We start from the raw sequence: 23,893 nt of genomic DNA, 5'->3' as shown, positions 1-23,893 counted from the left end.
AGCCATTTTGCCCCAGGCCCCGTTAGGACCCTGCCATGAGCCTACTCTTTGTGCAGCACCCCCAGTGCTACTTGCTCTTTCTTATGGACGTACAGAGTGAAAGATTTGGTCAAATCAGGGAAGCCTAAAGTAGGGGCCTCTGTCATGGCTCTCTTCATTTGTTCAAAAGCATGATCCTGTTCTGGTCTCCAAGTTAGAGAGTCATTTCCAGGGCCCATAGTGGCAGCATATAAGGGTTTAGCTATTTGTGGAAAGCCAGGTATCCAAATCTGGCAGAAACCCATGGCTCCCCAAAATTTTCTCACTTGCCTTTTGGTAGTAGGCTGGCTTATCGGATTGATTACTTGTTTTTGTTCTAAGCCTAGAGCATGCCTCCCCTCCCTTATAACAAATCCTAAGTACTTTACCTCAGTCTGGCAGATTTGGGCATTTTTTTCTTGACACCTTATATCTGGCCTGTTCAAACAGGCCAAGGAAAGTCTTAGTTCTTCCCCAGCACTGAGTATGAGACTCTGCCATGAGAAGTAGGTCATCCACATATTGCAGGATTTGGCACTTGATAACATCTGATGGGAAGAAGAGGAGGTCTGTTACTAGAGCTTCCCCAAATATAGTAGGGTAATTTTTAAATCCTTGTGGTAGCTGATGCCACATCATCTGGATCTTTCAACCCATTTCAGGGTCCTCCCATTCCAAAACAAAAATCCTCCAATTACCCAATTGGAGCCACTCTTATACAAAGGAAAGCATCTTTCAAGTCCAAACAAGTAAAATACCAGGCATTAGGAGACATTAGGCTTAGCAAGGTATTGGGATTAGGGACAGTTGGGTATAAAGTCACCATCACCTCATTTGCTAACCTTGGGTCCTGAACTGGCTGATAATCTTTTCCCTCATCCTTCCTTTGGGGCTTCCCTAGTGGCTCAGATGGTAAAGCATCTGCCTGCAATGTGGGAGACCCAGGTTTGATCCCTGGGTCAGGAAGATCCCCTGGAGAAGGAGAAGGCAACCTACTCCAGTACTCATCCTTCTTTACCAGGAGGATAGGGGTGTTCTGTGGAGAGAGGCATTCCACCAGTATGCCTGCCTCCTTCAGCCTATCAATGTGAAGCTTGATTCCTTCCCTGGCAGCCAGCAGTTTAGGATATATTTTTTTTTTTCTTATGGGCTAGGCCCTGCCTGTAAGTCTGTTACCACCAGAGGGTGGTTTTTCTCAAGTCCAGGGGGTTTGTTTTCACACCATACTTCAGGAAACAGCTTTGTTAGGACTTCCAGGTGACTGATAGAGCTTCCATTCATCTTCCCTCGGTATTGTCACAGACAGAAGGAAAGTTTCTTATCCCATCTGTAATTTTGGCTCTTTTTGTGAAAGGATAGTTCAGCTCCCAGTTTAGTCAACAAGTCTCTTCCCAATAATGGGACCAGACAGACATTCAGGAATATACAAGAATTCATGCACAACTTGGTGCCCCCCTATCTGGCATAATCTTGGACTATAGAAGACCTGCTGTATCTTCCCTCCAGTTGCCCCGTCAACTGTGATAGATTTATTAGTCAAGAGGGCCACTTGAGTTGTTACCACCAAAAACTCAGCTCCTGTATCCACCATAAAGTCTATAGAACAGTCCCCCACTTCTAATGTCGCCTTAGGGTCCTATGGACCTTGTTCACTGGAACCTCGGCCGCCCTATTCAGAGGCCATGCCAGCCATCCCAATCAGGGCATCTGCTGACTCAGAGGCCATTGACTTAGTCTTGTTTAAGGGGCACTAATTTTTCCAGTGCCCAAACCCATGACATCTGGCACACTGGTCTTGCTGAAGAGATGTTCAAGGGCCTGGATTCCTAGGGTTTAGCTGGGGTGGAGCAGCTGGCTGTTTATTGGGATCTGGATAGCTCAGCGCAGTGGCCAGGAGAGATATCTTTTGATGAACCTTTTGTCATTTTCCTTTTGTTTTTTCTCAACCTCCTTTATAGCCTCTTGGTCCCAATTGACAAAAACCTTGTCAGCAATTTCTATCAGCTGGGTGCTGGTAAGAGCTAAGAATCCCTCCATTTTTTTGAGTTTTCCCCTAATGTTGGAATATGACTGGACCACAAAGGCAGCATTTATAAGCCTTTGGTTCTCAGGGGCCTCTGGATCAAAATGGGTGTACTGTCGGAAGACCTCACACAGTCTCGTAGAATTCTGTTTGAGTCTCATCTGCTTTTGGGATCATGGTGTTAGTCTTATGTTAGTAGGCTTGCGAGCTCCCCCTTTTGAGGCCTTGTATAATAGCTCTCTTATATTTTTCCAAGGACTGTTTACCTTGGTCAGTGTTGAAGTCCCAATCTGGTCTTCTATCAGGAGTAGCTTCCCAGGCCCAAGTTTCAGGATCCAGTTGTCCCTCTGGTGCATTTTCTCAGCACCATTTTTGTGTCTCTGTAAGGATCTGGTCTTTCTTCTGTATTGAAAAGGGTGAGGAGAAGTTGGGCTATATCATCCCACACCAGCCTGTGGGTCCTAAAAATAGTCTCCGTTAGGTGAATCATGTCCTGCAGCTTCTCAGTATAGGGAGGAGTGTGCATCTGCCACTTTAAGAGATCTGTGGTTGAGAATGGCTAATAGTAAAGAGAAGTGGAGCCAGGATGGATGTGCCCATCTGGCACCATCTGTGGCGCCATGTAGACCTCACTGAGAGGCATTTGCAAAACCCCTTTTTCCTGCGACTTCTTTGTGGACCTCCGTTGTTTCTGAACACTTGGTTCCCTGCTCTTTTCTCCATCTAGTCTAGGGAGGGGAGGATATAATGCCAGCACAGTCACTCCTACTGTCCCTGGCAGTAGCAGGGAGGGGAGCTGCCTCCACTGAGGGAGGTAGGGGAGGAAAATCTTCTCCTATTCCCTCTCCCTGTTCTGAGGGCCTCTGCTGTGTTCTCCAATATGGGGGAGGAAGCAGGAATTCTTCTTCTTCTAGACCATGATATATTTTCTTTGGCTTTTGTTGCTGGGGCTCTGCCTGAGTCAGCAGAATCTTGCTTTCCCTTCTTCTAAGATAACATACTCAGGCCCAAGGGGGTGGGTTTTGCACAATCAATAGCCATGAGTCAATGTACGGTAACTGATCTTGGTAGTCTGGCTGCCCGGTTACCACAGAGTACATAGTCCAAACTTTGTCCAGTTCTAGGGTTCCCTCTGAGGGCCATCCTACCCCAAAGGATGGCCAATCTATCTCGCAAAAGGTCCTAAGCTTGTTTGGGGTTAACTTTATGCCATAGTCTCCTCCAAAGCCCTTTCTAAAGTTTTTAATCATATATTTAAGAATGGTTGGCTTGGATTCTCTATCACCCATCCTGCTTTTACTTTCCTTCTATCATTTACAGCAAGTCCAACTTCTATTTTTGTCAGTCCTTTGCCAGGGTCTTACATCCCAGCCACCACCGATGTCTCCACTCAAAGAAGCAAGACAACTGCCACTTTACCTTAGGCATGCTGCTGCTGCTGCTGCTAACTCACTTCAGTCGTGTCTGACTCTGTGCAACCCCATAGACTGCAGCCCACCAGGCTCCGCCATCCCTGGGATTCTCCAGGCAAGAACACTGGAGTGGGTTGCCATTTCCTTGCATGAAAGTGGAAAGTGAAGTTGCTCAGTTGTGTCTGACTTTTAGCAACCCCATGGACTGCAGCCTACCAGGCTCCTCCATCCATGGGATTTTCCAGGCAAGAGTACTGGAGTGGGTTGTTATTTCCTTCTCCCTGAATTTGTCCTAATTTCTTTAATATTTTTTTCCTTTTTCCTCTCTGCTTTATTTATTTTCACCATTCTATCTTCCACCTTACTTATCCTCTCTTCTGCTTCAGTTATGCTACTGTTGGTTCCCTCTAGAGTGTTTTTGGTCTCAGTTATTAGATTATTCATTATTAATTTATTCTTTATTTCTTCTAGGTCCTTGTTAAACATTTCTTGCATCTTTTCAATTCTTGTCTCTAGTCTGTATTTCTGTAACTCCATTTTGTTTTCAAGATTTTGGATCATCTTTACTATCACTGTTCTGAATTCTTTCTCAGGTAGCCTTCCTATCTCCTCCTCTTTTGTTTGGTTTGGTGGTTATTTATCATGTTCCTTTACCTGCTGAATATTTCTCTGCCTTGTCACCTTGTTTAGATTGCTGTTTGGGGTCCCCTTTCTGCATGCTGGAAGTTTGTGGTTCCTCTTTAGTGTGGAGCCTGGTCCCTATGGGTGAGGTTGATCTAGTGGCTTGTTACGCTTTCCTTGTTGAGGGTGCATGCATCTGTGTTCTTGTTGGTGGAGCTGAATCTCTTCTCTGGAGTGCAATGAGGTGTCCAGTAATGAGTTTTGGGGTGTCTATGGATTTGGCATTTCTTTGGACAGCCTGTCTTTTAATGTGTTCTTGCTTTGCTTGAGAATTAGCATGGTATGTCTTGCACCTGTTGGCTCCTGGGTGGAGCTTGATTTCAGTATACATTTGGAGGCTCTGGGTTGAGCTACTGTCTATTAATATTCCCTGGAATCAGGAGTTCTCCGAAGTTCTCCAGTTAATCAAGCCTCTTGCCTCTGGTTTTCAGTCCTTCTCTTACAGTTGCCTCGAGGCTTGTTCATTCTTACAGCACAGATGATAAAACACCTAGGTTAATGGTGAAATGATTCTCCACAGAAAGGGACTGCAAAAGATTCACAGAGTTACATAGAGAAAGAGAAGAGGGAGAAGGGAGATGGAGGTGACCAGAAGGAGAAAGAGCAATCTAGCCAGTAATGAGTTCCCTCAGTGCTCTCCACAATCCAGAACACCCAGAGTCATTCATAGAGTTACATAGAGAAGAGAAGAGGGAAGAGGGAGATAGATGTGACCTGATGGAGAAAAGGGAGAGTCAAAAAGTGAGTATTCAAGCCAGGAGTCACATCCCTAAATGAAAATAGGTACTGAAGATTAGATTCTTAAAGGTACAAAATTTAAATCAAGTATCAAAAAACAAAGATTAAAAATCTAGAATAAAGGTTAGACTCTAAAAAATACAATATAAAAAATACAAAACAAAATCAACAAAAATTAAAAAAATATATGAAATTTGCTTTCAAAATAGGGTCGTTTTTGGCAAGGTTATAGGTTATAAGAATGAAAATTAAAGGAGTAATAAAGAACTTAAATTTTTTAAAAGAAAATTAAAAAGTGATAATAGTAAAAATATATCTAGGAATTTCTCTGGAGTTATTGTGGGCAGTGTAGGGCCAGTTCAGTTTCAGATAGTTCCTTGTTCCAGCTTATACTGTTCTGAAGGTCTCTAGGTCCCCTGCAATGCACAGTCATTGTTAACTACAGTTTTAATGTTTCACCTGTCACTTTCAGAACGGTTCCCTCTGTTTATTTTGCCTTCTGTTTGCAAGTCTCTTCAGTATCTAATTTCCTCCCTGACACAAGAGGGCGAAGTTGGCCATTTATTTAGGCTCACTTGTTCAGTTGTTTGTGGGAAGGCAGGGACACTGCAAACAAATATTGCTGGTGTGTGTGGGGAGTGCTCACAGTGTATGGACCACCCTGGGTTTGCCACAGCCCAAGGCAGTGTGTCCTTCCAGGGTCTACACTGCTCAGACTACAGGGTGCTCTGGAGGGGCATTGTCCAAAGTGGGCCCTGACTTTCTTGCATTTTCCAGGTCTAGGCTGCTGTGGTTCTCAGTTACCCTGCAAGGGCACAGATCCAGTGGGCATTTGTTTTGTACCCTTCCCAGATCCGAGCAATTCAGGCAACCAGGTGCTTGGCAAGTTCACTGTCCCAGGTGGGCTGTGCGACTTAATCACTTCACCAGTCCTGGCTGCTTGATTTCCTGGTTGTGCCATGAGAACACTGTCTCAGGTGTGCCTTTTATCTCCTCTGGACAGCTAATCTCGGGCTGCTACTCTCCTCGTGGATGTCAACCATCCAGGATCCCAGGAAGACATGGTTGGCAACTGGGAACCTACTCACAGTTTGGTGGAAGATGCCATCTCTGGGTCTGAGATTGCAGCAACTCCTTGCCTTCCTGCTCTGGCTATCACATTCCTGCCTTTCTGCCTCTGAGAGTGGAGGGCTGAATACACAGCTAGCTAGCTCTCCTTTGGTATTTGCTGAATACTTTGTTCTGTGAACAGGCTGTGGGTTAGAGTTTTTCCAGGGAAAGTTCTGTTTTTTTTTTTGGTCTTTCTGGAAGTCCTACAGTTTAGGTTGCTATCTGATGTTTGTTCCCTCAGATTGTCCTCAAAACATTCAGGCCTGATCATTAGGGCCAGTGATGCACCCTGTGCCTCCCTATCCAGCTTCTGCTCACTGGTGGCAGACACGAGCATCTGAGCTACTTCTCCACTGGTACTTGCTGTTAGGGACTATTCTGTGGGTTTCCACCCCCGCCCCCAATTATGTTGCCTCTGAAATTACAAAACTCCCCACAGAGCTGCCTGTGAGAGGGTTTTCTACTATGTGGAAATTTCTTCACAACTCTCGCTGGAGGACAAGTCTCCATCCCTAAATCTTTTGTCTCTCTTTTTGTCTTTTTATTTTGTTCTGCTGCTGCTGCTGCTAAGTCACTTCAATCGTGTCCGACTCTGTGTGACCCCATAGATGGCAGCCCACCAGGCTCCGCCATCCCTGGGATTCTCCAGGCAAGAACACTGGAGTGGGTTGCCATTTCCTTCTACCTCCTTTCAAAGAGAATGGGCTGCTTTCTGGGTGCCTGGTGACCTCTGCCAGCGTTCAGAAGTTATTTTGTGGAAGTTGATCATCTTTCAAATGATGTTTTGATGAATTTGTGGGGGAGAAAGTGTACTCCCTATCCTATTCCTCCACCATCTTGGGACCACTCCGAAGAACTTCTAGAAATGGATTTAAAGTGTTACCACCACACAGTATTTTTTTATTCTCAAAGAAACTACAGTGTACAAAGTACACTAGACAGAAGTGGGAGTAGAAAGCAATAGGAATATGTGTCCCTGCCTAGGCAATAATTGTATTGGCTGAATCCCTCTGATGTAACTATTTTAGAACTCTGGATCCAGTTTAAGGAATACAGTTTGCAGAGGAAAGCTTGAAGGATTAATTTTGTTCAATTTCAGATGTTAAATTGGTAGAAACTCTAATTATAATAATGTAGTTTTCATATGTTAAATGTATTCTTTTTGGTTACCACAGTGAAATTAACACTGTACACAAAAAGAGAATGTTCCACTACAAAAATTAACTGAACACAATAGAAGACAGTAATATAAGAAATAAGAGACAAAACACCTATAGGATTTATGTATAGAAAAAATACAAAATGAACTAAGTCACTCCTTAGCAGTTTTACTTGAAATATAAATGAATTAAACTCTACAATTAAAAGGCTGAGTCTGAAAAAATGGGTAAAAACTACATGATCAACTAAATGTGGTCTACAAGAGACTCATTTTAAACCCAGAGTGAAAGTGAAGGAGGAGGGGAGGTAATATTTTATGCAAAGACTAACCAAAGAGCCATGCAAAGAGCAGGAGTGGCTACATGAACATTATGCAAAGTAATCTTTAAATCTGAAAAGTTTAAAAGAGATGAAAAGGGTATTATTATATATTGATGAATGATTCAAGACACCGAGAAGATAAAACAATTATAAACATTACTTAGCAATACCAACAATAGACAATCATGTATGAAATAAAATTAGACAAACTTGAAGGGAGAAACAGACATTTCTACGACCCAATACAGATAGTAAGGAAACAGAAGAATAGAATAAAAATAATTCAACTGAGCTACCAGAGATATGCAAGACATTTTGCCCAAAAAGAGAATAAAAAGTCTTCTCAAGTGCTCATGGACATCTTCCAGGACAGATTATATACTAGACCACAAATTAAGTGTTAATGGAAACATACATTATTATACATATCCAACCCCAACAAAATGAATTTAGATACCAATAACAAAAGGAGAATGGAAAATTAAGAAATTTACCACAATTAATTTAACACAATAACAACTCAGTTTTTAACAAAAGGATCAAGGACGAAATCACAAGGAAAATTTAGACAAAAATGAAAACATAGTAAAACTTATGGGATGCAGTGATAGGGAAGAAATTAAAAACTTCAAATTCTTATGCAAACAAGTATGGATCTCAAATTGACAAACTAACTTTATAACCTAAGGAATTAGAAAAAAAGAATAAACTAAACTCAAAACTAGCAGAAGGAAGGAAGTCATGATTAGTGATCATAGAAATAGAAGGTGGAAAGATAATAGAAGAATCAATGTACTAAAAGTTGTTTCTTTGAAAACATTAACATAATCGATGAAGTTTTTGGTAAATGAACTAAGAAAAAGGACAGAGGGACTCTTTCTAGGACAAATTCCTAGAAACACAAGGTTAACCAGGATTAAGTGAAGAGGAGCTAAAAAGCCTCTTGGTGAAAGTGAAAGAGGAGAGTGAAAAGTTGGCTTAAAGCTCAACATTCAGAAAACTAAGATCATGGCATCTGGTCACATCATATCATGGGAAATACAAGGGAAAACAGTGGAAACCATGTCAGACTTTATTTTTTTGGGCTCCAAAATCACTACAGATGGTGACTGCAGCCATGAAATTAAAAGATGCTTACTCCTTGGAAGGAAAGTTATGACCAACCTAGATAGCATATTGAAAAGCAGAGACATTACTTTGCCAACAAAGGTTCATCTAGTCAACACTATGGTTTTTCCAGTGATCATGTATAGATGTGAGATTTGGACTGTGAAGAAAGCTAAGCACCAAAGAATTGATGCTTTTGAACTGTGGTGTTGGAGAAGACTCTTGAGAATCCCTTGGACTGCAAGGAGATCCAAGCAGTCCATTCTGAAGGAGATCAGCCCTGGGATTTCTTTGGAAGGAATGATGCTAGGGCTGAAACTCCAATACTTTGGCCACCTCATGCGAAGAGTTGACTCATTAGGAAAGACTCTGATGCTAAGAGGGATTGTGGGTAGGAGAAGAAGGGGACGACAGAGGATGAGATGGCTGGATGGCATCACCAACTCGATGGACATGGGTTTGGGTGAACTCCAGGAGTTGGTGATGGACAGGGAGGCCTGGCGTGCTGCAATTGATGGGGTCGCAAAGAGTCAGACCCGACCAAGTGACTGAACTGAATCGAACTGAAACTAAAAGAAACAGAATATTTGAACACACTTATAATCAATAAGGAGTTTGAATCTGTAATAAAGATCTCTTAAAAAAGAAAAGCCGTTAATGAATCAGCAAGATGGTGGAGGAGTTGGTGGATTGGAGTACTTCTGTTCCCACAGATGCATCAGGAATACCCCTTCAGACACAGAAGATCTTGCAGAACACCAGCTGAGAGCAGACAGGAGTCCGTGTCCACCAGAAAGGAATATATAGATCCACACAAAACTCAGAAGAATGAAAGAAGGAAGGGAAAAAGAGGAGTGTGAGTAGAACTGGACCTGCTATGGGAACTGAAGCAAGTGTGAGATGTCCACATAGAAGCAATACTTTGAGACAGAGGAAAGGTATATGAGGCTGTTGAGGAAGTGAAGCAGCTGATCTCTGAGAGTCTGAATGGAGTGATAACCACACAGACAATCCATGCCATAGCCCTGCATGCCCCATTGAGGGACACTAGTCCCAGGGAACCTGCAGCAGCTGGGAACTGGACTGTAGGGATTGGAGAACAATCACATGGTGAGGTCTGCTGTTGACTGTGGGGAAATGGCCTGCAGGCATATGAGAGAGGAGATCACAGTGGGAAATGCCTCTGGAGGACAGACTAACAGCCATGGATGCAGGGTGACACTGCTGAGTTATGTGCAAGGGTGGAACCATCACTGTAGCTTCTTTCTCTCTCCAACAATAGAGAAGGACCCCAGACAGAGGGACCTTTGACCACCTGCTGTGGAAAGCCAGGGAGGCTGTTTGAGCAAAAAGAACCCTTTTAGAATTAATCTTCTGTGCCTGTGGCTGCTGGCTCTGCTGCATCCCTGGCACCACCGAGGTCCCTATGACCAGAACAGCTGTACCACGCCCACACCTCACCCTCACTGGGGCAGACCCAAGTCCTCCAGGACAGCCTCAGGAGCAAACCCCAGTGGACAAACCACATGAAGAGGTGGAGATAAAACCACAGTTGAACCCTAGGGGCAAGGTGATTAATGAAGAGGATCAAAAACATTTCCACCAGCTGTACAAGCTGGTACATTAAATTCACATGATCAACTACACAGACTCTATCTCTATGGAATACATAAAAGAACAAATGAAAGTTCCCACAGAAGAAAACACACTGCTCTGGGAGTTTTAAGAATGCATAGGAACAGGGCCAGATTAGAGTGTGAGCAGTCCCCACAGCAGGTCCAGAGACCCATCCTCCCCAGCATTGGAGAGCTTTTTGGAGAGATGGAGCTGTGCTCTGGCTCATGGTGGGGACTAGGACACTGATGGCTGAGATCCTAGGAAGACATTTATTATTATTACTATGCATTGATTTGTTTTGTTGTTGGTTCTGGAGTGTTTTCTTTTTTTCTTTCCTTTATCCCCTCGTTTTCATGGTTGTTGCTTTTATTATTAGCATTATTTCTATTTAGGCTGCTGGGAACTTTTAAAAAAATCATAATTTTTCTTTTATATGTTTCTACTTTTACTTTAGCTTTCTATGGTTTTGTTTGTTGTTGTTGTTCTGTTCCTTGGTTTGGTTCACAACAGTCACCCAGCTGTGTCTGACTTCTTGTGACCCCCATGGATTGTATCATGTCAGATTCCCCTGTCCTTCACCATTTCCCAGAGTTTACTCAAACTCATCTATATTAAGTTGGTGATGCCATTTAACTATGTCATCACTGCCATCCCCTTCTCCTCCTGCCTTCAATCTTTTCCAGCATCAGAGTCTTTTCCAATGAGTCAGTTCTTTGCATCAACGTGGCCAGATTATTGGAGCTTAAACTTCAGCATCAGTCCTTCCAATGAATATTCAGGACCGATTTCATTTACGATGGACTGGTTGGATCTCCTTGCAGTTGAAGGAACTCCTAAGAGTCTTCTTCAGCACCACAGTTCAAAAGCATCAATTCTTCTGTTTTTATAGTTTTTCCTTAATAGTCACAGATTTTTTCAATATATACTTTGATTTAATTTTGCCTTTCTATCTTCACCATGTTTTTGCTCCTGTTTTCTTTGCTTTATTCCTAACTTTGCTTTATTTCTCACAAAGCTAGTGGAGATGATGGAATTCCAGCTGAGTGGTTTCAAATCCTAAGTGATGATGCTATTAAAGTGCGGCACTCAATATACCAGCAAATTTGGAAAACTCAGCAGTGGCCACAGGACTGGAAAAAGTGTTTTCATTCCAATCCCAAAGAAGGGAAACACTAAAGAATGTTCAGACTACGATATAATTGTATTCACTTCACATGGTAGTTAGGCAATACTCAAAATCCTTCAAGCTAGGCTTCAGCAGTGGCCACAGGACTGGAAAAAGTCAATTTCATTCCAATCCTAAAGAAAGACAGTCCCAAAGAATGTTCAAACTACCGTGCAATTGCACCCATTTCACACGCTAGCGAAGTAATGCTCAATATTCTCCAAGCCAGGCTTCAACAGTATGTGAACTGTGAACTTCCAGACGTTTAAAATGGATTTAGAAAAGGCAGAGGAACTAGAGATCAAATTGCCAACATCTGTTGGATCATCGAAAAAGTAAGAGAGTTCCAGAAGAACATTTACTTCTGCTTTATTGACTATGCCAAAACCTTTGACTGTGTGGATCACAACAAAATGTGGAAAAATTTTAAAGCAATTAGCATTCCAGACCATCTTGCCTGCCTCCTGTATGCAGGTCAAGAACCAACAGTTAGAATTGGACATGGAACAGCAGACTGGTTCCAAATAGGGAAAGGAATATATCAAGGTTGTATATTGTCACCCTGCTTATTTAACTTATATGCAGAGTACATCAAGCAAAATGCCAGGCTGGATGAAGCACAAGCTGGAATTAAGATTGCCGGGAGAAGTATCAATAACCTCAGATATGCAGATGACACCACCCTTGTGGCAGAAAGTGAAGCAGAACTAAACAGCCTCTTGATGAAGGGAAAGAAAAGAGTGAAAAATTTGGCTTAAAACCCAACATTCAGAAAGCTAAGATCACGGCATCTGGTCCCATCACCTCATGGAAAATAAATGTAAACAATGGAAACAGTGACAGACTTTATTGATGGTGACTGCAGCTATGAAATTAAAAGATGCTTGCTCCTTGAAAGAAAAGCTATTACCAACCTGGGCAGCATATTTAAAGCAGAGATATTATTTTGCAGACAAAGGTCTGTACAGTCAAAGCAATTGTGTTTCCAGTAGTCACGTATGGATGTGAGAGTTGGACCATAGAGAAGGCTGACCACCAAAGAATTGATGCTTTTGAACTGTGGTATTGGAGAAGACTCTTGAGACTCCCTTGGACTGTGAAGAAATCAAAGCAGTTAATCCTAAGGGAAATCAACTTGAATATTCATTGGAAGGATTGATGTTCAAGTGCCAATACTTTGGTCACCTGATGCAAAGAATTCATTGGAAGAGACCCTGATGCTGGGGAAGACTGAGGGTAGGAGGAGAAGGGGACGACAGAGGATGAGATGGTTGGATGGCAACATTGACTCGATGGACGTGAGTTTGAGCAAACTCCAGGAGATAGTGGAGGACAGGGGAGACTGGTGTGCTTCAGTTCACTCAGTCACAAAGAATCAGATACAGCTTAGAGACTGAACAACAACAACAATCTTCAGTCTTCACTACTGTATTTTTGTAGTAGTTTTGAAATCAGGAAGTATGAACCCTTTGCCTTTGCTCATGTTTTTTTCAGGATTTGTTTGCCTGTTATCCCAGGAGGTTCTCTGAGATTCCAAATAAATTTTAGAATGTGTTTTTCTATTTCAAAAAAAATTCAGAATTTCACACTGAGTATATTAAATGTTTACATCACTTTGGGTAAAAATGACAGCCTAATAGTATTATAACTTCAGTCCATGAACATGATGTCTTTCCATTTATTTTATTCACCAATTTCTTTCAGAAATATTTTATAGTTTTCACCAGATAACTCTTTTATATGCTTGGTTAAGTTAATATTAAACATTTTAAGTTATCTTTTGGATACCACTGTAATTGGAATTTTAACTTCGTTTTTACATTGATAAGTGATGCATTTAGAAATGCAACTGTTTTTTAGGTAATGTCTTTGCATCCTGCTTCGTCACTAATTTAAATTCTAGCAGTTTTGCTTGTGTATTTGTGTGTGAGATCATAAAGTTTAATTACATATAAGATCATATCAAGTAAAACAGATAATTTTAGTTATTTCCTAACTTGCTGCTGCTAAGTCACTTCAGTCGTGTCCGACTCTGTGCGACCCCACAGTCGGAAGCCCACCAGGCTCCCCCGTCCTTGGGATTCTCTAGGCAAGAACACTGGAGTGGGTTGCCATTCCTTCTCCAATGCATGAAAGTGAAAAGTTAAAGTGAAGTTGCTCAGTCGTGTCCGACTCTTCGAAACCCCATGGACTACAGCCTACCAGGCTCCTCCATCCATGGGATTTTCCAGGCAAGAGTACTGGAGTGGGGTGCCATTGCCTTCTCCGATTTCCTAACTTAGAAGCTTCTTATTTTTTATTCTTGTCTAATTGGTCTGTATAGGATTTCCACTGCAATGCTGAATAGAAATGTTAAAAGCAAGCATCATCATCATAGAAGAACTACTTCATTTTCATCATTTATTATGAGTCTGATATGGGTTTTTATTAAGGATTTTATTATCCTTGGTAGGTTCCTTCTAATCTCTATTTGTTGAGTGTTTTATCACTGGACAATATTGCATGTTATCAAATATGGGTCCTGGATAAATGACTTGTCAATGTCTACATTTCTTTACATGTAGATGGCTCTCATCTAATAAGTACTAAAAGTCAAACAAGGCCCTGCCCAAAGGAAACTTCTCCCTTGTCTGGAAAGGTTGCCCACCTTGGAAGAAGGGCTCAGGTTTTGGTGGTTTGGATAGGGGTGCCTGCCTGCAGCACCATGGACTGGCTGTCACAGGATGTCACCCACCCTCATGGCCTGCCTCAAGAGGCCAAAATCATCTGTTCACCAAGCCATGAATGTAACCACTTAGAATCTTCTTTTCACAGAATACAACTGATACAATTATGTCATCTATGGCAGTGCATCCTGTCTCTTCTTGTATGGGATCATGCTGCTGGCAGAAGGCTTCTAGACCATAAGCTCAGTGAAAGAACTGTACAGGGAGTTTAAAAAACTGCCTGTGCTGGGTGAATCAGTGGGATGGTGAGTATAGATCCCCAGTGACTGACAGCCAGCCAAAGCCACAGCTCTGTGTTTCTATGTATTGAAGATTTGGTAAAAGCTGACTGACAGTGCATGGATAGTCTATGATACACGTAATGTTCATTCCAATTAAAAGTCAGGAACATGAAGAAAGCCTCAGCATATTATTAAGGATAAATTAAAATCAATGACTGGCAGCATTTAATTATTTCAATTATCAATGTACAGATAATAAAATTATTGAAGATTTTTTGAAATGTCAGTTCAGTTCAGTTCAGTCGCTCAGTTGTGTCCAACTCTTTGTGACCCCATGAATCACAGCACGCCAGGCCTCCCTGTCCATCACTAACTCCCAGAGTTCACCCAGACTCACGTCCATCGAGTCAGTGATGCCATCCAGCCATCTCATCCTCTGTCATCCCCTTCTCCTCCTACCCACAATCCCTCCTAGCATCAGAGTTTTTTCCAATGAGTCAACTCTTCGCATGAGGTGGCCAAAGTACTGGAGTTTCAGCCCTAGCATCATTCCTTCCAAAGAAATCCCAGGGCTGATCTCCTTCAGAATGGACTGCTTGGATCTCCTTGCAGTCCAAGGGACTCTCAAGAGTCTTCTCCAACACCACAGTTCAAAGGCATCAATTCTTCAGTGCTCAGCCTTCTTCACAGTCCAACTCTCTCATCCATACATGACTACTGAAAAAACCATAGCCTTGACTAGCCAGACCTTTGTTGGCAAAGTAATGTCTCTGCTTTTCAATATGCTATCTAGGTTGGTCATAACTTTCCTTCCAAGGAGTAAGCATCTTTTAATTTCATGGCTGCAGTCACCATCTGTAGTGATTTTGGAGCCCCAAAAATAAAGTCTGACACTGTTTCCACTGTTTCCCCATCTATTTCCCATGAAGTGATGGGACCGGATGCCATGATCTTCATTTTCTGAATGTTGAGCTTTAAGCCAACTTTTTCACTCTCCTCTTTCACTTTCATCAAGAGGCTTTTTAGTTCCCCTTCACTTTCAGCCATAAGGGTAGTGTCATCTGCATAATGAAGTTATTGATATTTCTCCTGGCAATCTTGATTCCAACTTTTGCTTCTTCCAGTCCAGTGTTTCTCATGATGTACTCTGCATAAAAGTTAAATAAGCAGGGTGATGATATACAGCCTTGAAGTACTCCTTTTCCTATTTGGAACCAGTCTGTTCCATGTCCAGTTCTAACTGTTGCTTCCTGACCTGCATACAGATTTCTCAAGAGGCAGATCAGGTGGTCTAATATTCCCATCTCTTTTAGAATTTCCCACAGTTTATTGTGATCCACACAGTCAAAGGCTTTGGCATAGTCAATAAAGCGGAGATAGATGTTTTTCTGGAACTCTCTTGCTTTTTCTATGATTCAGTGGATGTTGGCAATTTGATCTCTGTCAAGTTCCTATTAAAAATAACTTTCATAACTCTCACTCCTCTCCTTTGGTTTTAAGTACGGACAAATTTGAATATGACTTTTATGGCTATAAAGACTTCTATACACTATGAGAAATTGTCACAAAGCTTCTGGAGGTATTTATCAAGCACCTATTACAGCAAGCTGCTGCTGCTGCTAAGTCGCTTCAGTCATGTCCGACTCTGTGCGACCGCATAGATGGCAGCCCATCAGGCTCCACTGTCCCTGGGATTCTCCAGGCAAGAACACTGGAGTGGGTTGCCATCTCCTTCTCCAATGCATGAAAGTGAAAAGTGAAAATGAAGTCGCTCAGTCGTGTCCGACTCTTAGTGACCCCATGGACTGCAGCCTACCAGGCTCCTCCGTCCATGGGATTTTCCAGGCAAGAGTACTGGAGTGGGGTGCCATTGCCTTCTAGCACTTATTTCATCAGTGGCAGTGCAAGGATTTAAATTTAGACCTCTGTCATCAACAAGTATATGAGCTAAAGCAGGCACTAAGAAATTATAATCTTTACATGAAATCTATTCTAGTACCCATTTGTTTATTTTTTGCAGCTTATGAGCAAACAATGTTGCTTATATTTGAAAATATTTCACAGGGGTAATGGAGATGAAGACTGCCTAATCATGAGAAAACCATACAAAGTAAATTTAAGTGTTGTTGGCACACAGCTACATTTATTCAAGAAGCTGTGGCACAACTGGTAGTAAACTATTTTGGAGATCTGAACTAGGCTTCAGGGATGGGGGTAGAGGAACACAAATTCAAACACTGGGAAAGATGGACTCTTTATGGCTCTATACTTCAGTGTGAGGTGAGAGAAAGGGAAGAATGCTAAGTCTCTGGGTTAGGCAATATATTTGAGGAGGGAAAAAGTGAAAAATGCAAGGACATACAAACATATATACTAGTATAGACTTGGACACAAAACCTTCCAAAGGACAAATAAGAGTCCTCATGAGACTGTCATTTGAAAAAAGTATGTTATTTAGAAGTATTTATGGAGATGAAATACCATCCTCATTTCTACCACTTCTTTACTGATTTGAGAATTTTCAATCCCAGAACAACAAACGGATCCTGAGTTCATTTTGGCTTTTTAAGGTTAAGTTCAAAGAACAATGGAATGAATTAATATAAGGCTTTGGGGATTTAGCCATTATTTAAAAAGACAAGTAAGTGACTACTATTCAATTAGAAGGAATCTGTGTTTTTGTGTGTGTGGCAAGGAGGAGCTGACTTTTTCTAAAAAAGTGAAGAGTACATAATAATAAAAACAAACAAAAAAAATCTTCCTGGAAACTTTTAGACAACAGTTTATCCCTGCTAACTTCTACTCATGAAGTTGTAAAAGTGAAAGGGATTAATTTCTGCAGTGGCATAGATACAAATCAGCAACTACCTGATGTTGAACATTTTAGATACTTGAATATTTGAGCTGTTGCCTTATCATTCAGGGTTTGCTAGTTAGTACAAAAAGCCAGTGCAAAGGCAGTGGGTGCTTCACTCTAAGCCAGGTGGGAGGCCACGTGGGCATATTTGGAGCAGTTCTTATGGGGATTGTGTGGTGAGGAAATATGGAGCTTCTGTACCAGAGAACAGGCTGGAAGACTATCCTCCATTCCACATAGACTGCTTTTATCCCTTCTATATTTTTTGGTCTATTTAAGAAAAGGTCTATTCTAGAAACTTTAAAAGCCACTGTTGTTTGCGGAAGAGTTGTATTATCTTCACTATTTTCTTCAATGGTTTACCTGTGTCTTGAACACAGTGTTTTCGTTGATATATCAAATGGATATTGAATGGGCTTTCACTGCAGCATGGTAGGAAGACTTAGGTGAATGATGAGAGCTGGAGCAACATGCTGAGAACTCTAACTTGTTTGACCTAGAAAAGACTATAACTCTGCCCATCAGGTAGAACAGAACTGCCCATCAGAATTCCTCACTGTCCCCACCCCTACCCTGCTCATGTGGGTAAGGAGATATGAATGCCCTGCTGCTGCTGATGTTGATGCTAAGTCCCCTCAGTCGTGTCCAACCCTGTGCAACACCATAGATGGCAGGCCACCAGGCTCCACCATCTGTCGGATTCTCCAGGCAAGAACACTGGAGTGGGTTGCCATTTCCTTCTCCAATGCATGTAAGTGAAAAGTGAAAGTGAAGTCGCTCAGTCATGTCCAATTCTTAGCAACCCTTGGACTTCAGCCTACCAGGCTCCTCCATCCATGGGATTTTCCAGGCAAGAGCATGAATGTGCTAGGAAACTCTAACTACTGCAGGAAGGGAGGTCCACCAAAGAACTATCAGACATTTTCTAAGTGTATGTGTCTAATTAGAAAGAAAGTAGTTTTGTTTTGAAGGGGAAGGAAAAGAAATCCTACACGAGTAGCCCAATTATAATTACTGCGGAGGAACAAACTATAAAACTGCTGAAAGCTGGGATTCCCTGGTGTTTCAGTGGTAAAGAACCCACCTGGCAATGAAGGAGACAAAGGTTCAATCCCTGATTCAGGAAGATCCCACAGCCTTGAGGCAACTAAGTCCACACACCACAACTCTTGAGCTGGTGCTCTAGAGCCCATGCTTTGCAAAAGGAAAAGCCATGGTGATGAGAAGCTTGAGCACCACACCTAGAAAGAAAAGGCTACATCTAGAGAAAAGGCTATGCAGCACCAAGGACCCAGCACAGCCAAAATAAATAAATAAAATTATTTTTAAAAAAAACTACTGAAATCTGTTTTGGTATTTTAAATAATTCACAAAGTTTGGAAAACTTGTGTTCTTGAAATAAAAACAAAGTGAGTTGCTTCTACAGTTTTCTTAGGTGACCAAAAGGAGGCAAACTGAGCCTGGTTGCAAGGTGAACCTCACATGATCCAGCTTTGGGTCTTTCCAGTTAGAAAAAAATGGCCAAACTTAACCAAACTCCAAGGCCTCACCCATGCACTCTGTGGGTATATATTCTGAGAATGTAAATGCAAGTACAATATGGGAGACACTTTCACTAGCTCTGTGACCTTATACAAGATAGATCACCTCTTGGGCCTTATATCCTACTTAACTAAGAGAAGGACTTGAAAAGCTCATTTAACTGGCTTGATTCTCCTACTCTCCCTATTTGGCACCAGCTTTGGAGATACTGTGGTCCAATCAGTGCTCTGACTGGTTTCCACAGGTTCAGTATTGGGAGAAATGCCCTATTATTCCTTTCGGGGGCTGTTCTTTGCCCTGGTTAACGACAATTTTTTTTTTCCTTCTTGTCCTAGCTTGTCTTTCTCATCTATGTATTGGGGGTGGCCTGGCTAGGTGTGTTTGGTTTCTTGGTAGTGCCAGTGTTTATGTTCTAAAACATATGGTCCACCTGTGAAGTCATCAAGTCCTCCCAGACCAATGGGACAGCAGGGGTGGAGCAGATCTGTGTGGACATCAGGCAATATGGTAATTCTTGTGCAATCCCCTGATTCATTGGTATCCTCTGTGCATATGTTTGGGCCTTAGTTATTGCAGGAGCACCTAAGTGTCTGAACATGTTGCATTCATTCTATTGGAAGATTTTATACTCTTTCCCTCAATATGCTCTATTTTCTAGATGGAAATATCAGACTTCTAGTTCCTAAAGAATGTCATTCAAAATGTTATATTTTCAAATTTCAAAGTATTTGGTAAAAACATTTTGTGACAAAAAATACTTTATAAAAGACATGGATAGGCAATAAAAGAATTGTGTATTTTCCATTGATTTTCTCATTTTTATATCATTCAACTTTCCATCTAAACCAATTTGGCACACACTGCATAAACCACTTAGTTAGATTATCCTAACTGTTCAACTCATGTCTTTAATTGCTTTAACATCATTTATACTATAAAACACAACATAAAATCCAGCTGCATTTTAAACTCTTCAGAAAGTACTCTATCAATGTCATCTGTTGGAAATCTCTTCAAATATATTTTCTAATGAGTGGAATCCTCACCATAGGCAGCTAAGATTGATTCATTTTTACAAGACACAGAAAGAGCCAGGGTACCTCTTGTCCATCTCTACAGATTCCACTTTGCTTCTGAGTCAGAAACAAGGGGGAAAAGAGATTTTAATTAAAGTTGAAGTGGAAATAAATATTCTTTCAGAGTTTTTCTGGAGAGATGTGATTGTTCTCATTTTGATTCTTGTTTTTCCCAGGTGGCTTATCTTTATCATCTTATTTTACAGCATAATAAGGAGATTATTGAAAAATGCAAGTTGGAGCAGCCTCTTCTCATAGAGATCAAGGTTCAACAACACTGTTCTTTATGAGGGATTAAAAAAAAATTCTACATTTTAATGTTGAAATTTTCTTAAAAGAATTTCCAGACATTTATAATTTTCCTAGGTCTTAAATATTAGTGAATCTTTTTTCACTACAACTTTTGGTCTTCAGTAACTGATTTAAATCTTCCGTATTTGTCCATTTATTAAATCACAGTCTGGAGACTTATCATTTCTCATTTTACTGAAAAATTAAAGTTATTTTTGGCCTATGATAAAAGATGGGAAGGACTATGGATTGTACATTTTAATCTTTTCTTCCTTATCTCCTGACAAAAGTGTAATTTAAGCTATGTTTAATAGTTAAGCACACACTTATTCATGAAACATACCCTATTATCTTTAGGTTGCAGGGAGAAAATAATGGCAGCCTAATGGGCAGTTGCCACTGTGAATTACACTGAGAGACCAGCTATATACTCCACATGGGTTTTCTTTGGAAAAGATTTCCAGTTGGACTTAAAGTCCAAAATATTTCTATTTTTAATGTATTTAAAATATTAAATATAATAAAATGCATTTCTGCATTTAAAAACAAATAGGTACAAAATACAAATACAAAAATTTGTGATTCATAAACTATGCTGTCAAATTTTCATGATAGTTTCTGAGTTTAAATTCTCAATTTTGGTAGTTGTCTCATGTGGACTAATAAAAACATCAAATCCCCTCTTTGATTTGGAAGATCACAGACCAAGACATTCATGTGGAAATATATTTGAACTCAGTATGACATAATGGTGATATGAAGAGGAGTTTTATAGGCAGAGGTCATCCTGCAGTTGTTTAACTATTTGTAATTAATAGTTCATAAATTCAGTGTAGAGAAAACCTAGCTTTGATAACCTGTTTTTACACTTGGTCACTGAAAAAAAGCATAAAATTTTGGGGGAGTGGAGGTTGGGGAGGAAGTCAATTTGTTTCCTCTTTTGGTCTTGACGAAACTTGGTCTTGTTGTCCAAATAAAACTTTTTATTATTCCAAAAAATTTCTTCTACAGAGGGAAGATACACCAATTGTTGATGAAGAGTATTTCATATGATTGTGCTGTAATTTCCGTTGAAAGAGGAGGCCCCAGTGCTAACAGGGGCGCTAGATTTTGTGCTAATTATTATCCTTCTGCTGGGACTCACTTTCTAGGAATCATCCCTTTGAATGCTTTCCCAGGATGAATATGTGGCTCAGCCCTGGAAAACATCTGCAACACCAGAGAGGTAGGCCCCATTCCCCCAGCAGGTCCTAGACAACTCCTGGGCACTTCAGGCTGAGGCAAAGGGTGCTTCTGGGGAGAAAGACCACAAGAGGGCTCTGAGCCACCATTTTCCACCTAGACAACAGCCCTGTCTCACAGCTAAACCCAGTGAGTGAAGGTTTTGTGCCATGAGACAGCTTTCTCTTTGGTGATAATTGGAAAGTAATCCCAATCAAGACAAGTCTGAATATATCTCAATTATTCTCTTTCATCTTCAGATAGTTTTTCAAATTGAATGTTTGTCACACAGGACCAAAGTAAATTTTCATAGAGAAGACTGCCTGCAATTTGTGTACAATCAAATTTTTATGTGCTGTCACTTAATCTTTTATTTCCAGACTGAGTTGCTGGTATTGCTTGGTCATTCTTAATGGGCAATAAATTCTGACCCTAGTGGGCAATAAATCCACTATGGCTTAAAATCTCTCTGCCCTGGAATAGTCTTCAGGCAATGGCTTATGACTGTTTATAAAAGCAGATTCTCAAATGCACTTGTGGGAGCTTGCATTTAAGAGGATCCTGATATGGTTTTGGAAGCAAGGAGCAACTGCAATAATCAGGGCTCACCACCTACCTGCCTCTTGGTGTGTACATCCATGATCTGGGCCACAGGTAGCATGCATGCAGGAGCAGTATAATATTCTGAACATGGGGAGCAGCCCCAGGTCTGGGGTATTGGCCTGGGGTACAGCCTCTTGCCAAGTTCTGAAAGCTCCCCAGGTAAGCCCAGCATGTGCCTGGTCTTCAGAAATCAGCTGTACAGAAAAGGGAGTGCGCCCAGAATAGGGGAGGCCATTACTCCCCCACAGAATGCTCACCTTGGTGCCTGGTTCTCTCCTAGATTTACATGTTCTATCACCTGTTCATGGTGGCCTGTGCCAGAGCTGGCACCACCGTCATTGCCCTGGTGAGTCCTGGCCCACTTCCCTGCAGGCACTGTCCAACAGATTTCCCTTCCAGCCAACACATCAGGGACTCAGCTTTGGTTCAGATGCCCTTGTGTAAACTTATCCCATGTCTAGCTTCCAGAAAACAAGGTGCTGGTCTTGGCATCTATGGTAGGTGATGAGATTTGGATTCTGGTGGGAAGAGAGGGTATCACCATTGGAATATGTATTTACTAGGGCTAGTACATGTTGCAGTTAGCCCTTATTTCTGTTGTGACTATAAATGTGAAAAATGATACACTCTAGGCTCTGACCTGGCACCATCCCACCCAAGTCTGAAGTATCAGGGAAGTGGCCAGCATTGTCTGTGTCTTACTGGCATGTTCTGTTATCTTCCACCAGGTGATCTACATGATGGCTATCACATATAACTATGTGGTATTGAAGTTTAAGAGTCTGGAAGATTGCTGCACTAAGTTCTAAGTTGCATAAGGCCAATAAGGAGCTTTAGAGAACAGTACTCTGTAGCATGAATCATCACTGACTCAAGATTAAAGGACTGACCCCAGAACTTAGGCTTCTGAAGTGTTGTTACAGTAGTTTATAAATTGCTTTCAGTTCAGTTCAGTTCAGTTCAGTTGCTCAGTTGTGTCCAACTCTTTGTGACCCCATGAATCACAGCACGCCAGGCCTCCCTGTCCATCACTAACTCCCGGAGTTCACCCAGACTCACGTCCATCGAGTCAGTGATGCCATCCAGCCATCTCATCCTGTGTCGTCTGCTTCTCCTCCTGCCCCCAATCCCTCCCAGCATCAGAGACTTTTCTAATGAGTCAACTCTTCGCATGAGGTGGCCAAAGTACTGGAGTTTCAGCCCTAGCATCATTCCTTCCAAAGAAATCCCAGGGCTGATCTCCTTCAGAATGGACTGCTTGGATCTCCTTGCAGTCCAAGGGACTCTCAAGAGTCTTCTCCAACACCACAGTTCAAAGGCATCAATTCTTCTGTGCTCAGCCTTCTTCACAGTCCAACTCTCTCATCCATACATGACCACAGGAAAAACCATAGCCTGACTAGATGAACCTTTGTTGGCAAAGTAATGTCTCTGCTTTTGCATACGCTATCTAGGTTGGTCATAACTTTCCTTCCAAGGAGTAAGCATCTTTTAATTTCATGGCTGCAGTCACCATCTGCAGTGATTTTGGAGCCCCCCAAAATAGAGTCTGACACTGTTTCCACCGTTTCCCCATCTATTTCCCATGAAGTGATGGGACCAGACACCATGATCTTCGTTTTCTGAATGTTGAGCTTTAAGCCAACTTTTTCACTCTCCACTTTCACTTTCATCAAGAGGCTTTTTAATTCCTCTTCACGTTCTGCCATAGGGGTGGTGTCATCTGCATATCTGAAGTTATTGATATTTCTCCCCGCAATCTTGATTCCAGCTTGTGTTTCTTCCAGTCCAGCATTTCTCATGATATACTCTGCATATAAGTTAATTAAGCAGGGTGACGATATACAGCCTTGACGAACTCCTTTTCCTATTTGGAACCAGTCAGTTGTTCCATGTCCAGTTCTAACTGTTGCTTCCTGACCTCCATACAATTTTCTCAAGAGGCAGGTCAGGTGATCTGGTATTCCCATCTCTTTCAGAATTTTCCACAGTTTATTGTGATC

General features: G+C 41.6%; 1 pseudogene; it reads left to right on the top strand.

Annotated features, from left to right (window-relative positions):
- The first annotated feature begins 9,997 nt into the window (after nt 1–9,997).
- LOC138986511 (neuronal membrane glycoprotein M6-b-like) lies at nt 9,998–22,973 on the top strand (annotated as a pseudogene).
- Nucleotides 22,974–23,893: the final 920 nt, after the last annotated feature.

This window comes from Bos mutus, chromosome X (genome assembly GCF_027580195.1).
Source record: "Bos mutus isolate GX-2022 chromosome X, NWIPB_WYAK_1.1, whole genome shotgun sequence".
NCBI lineage: Eukaryota > Metazoa > Chordata > Mammalia > Artiodactyla > Bovidae > Bos > Bos mutus.
The sequence above is the reverse complement of the archived record's forward strand: the minus strand, read 5'-3'. Positions and strand labels throughout refer to the sequence as shown.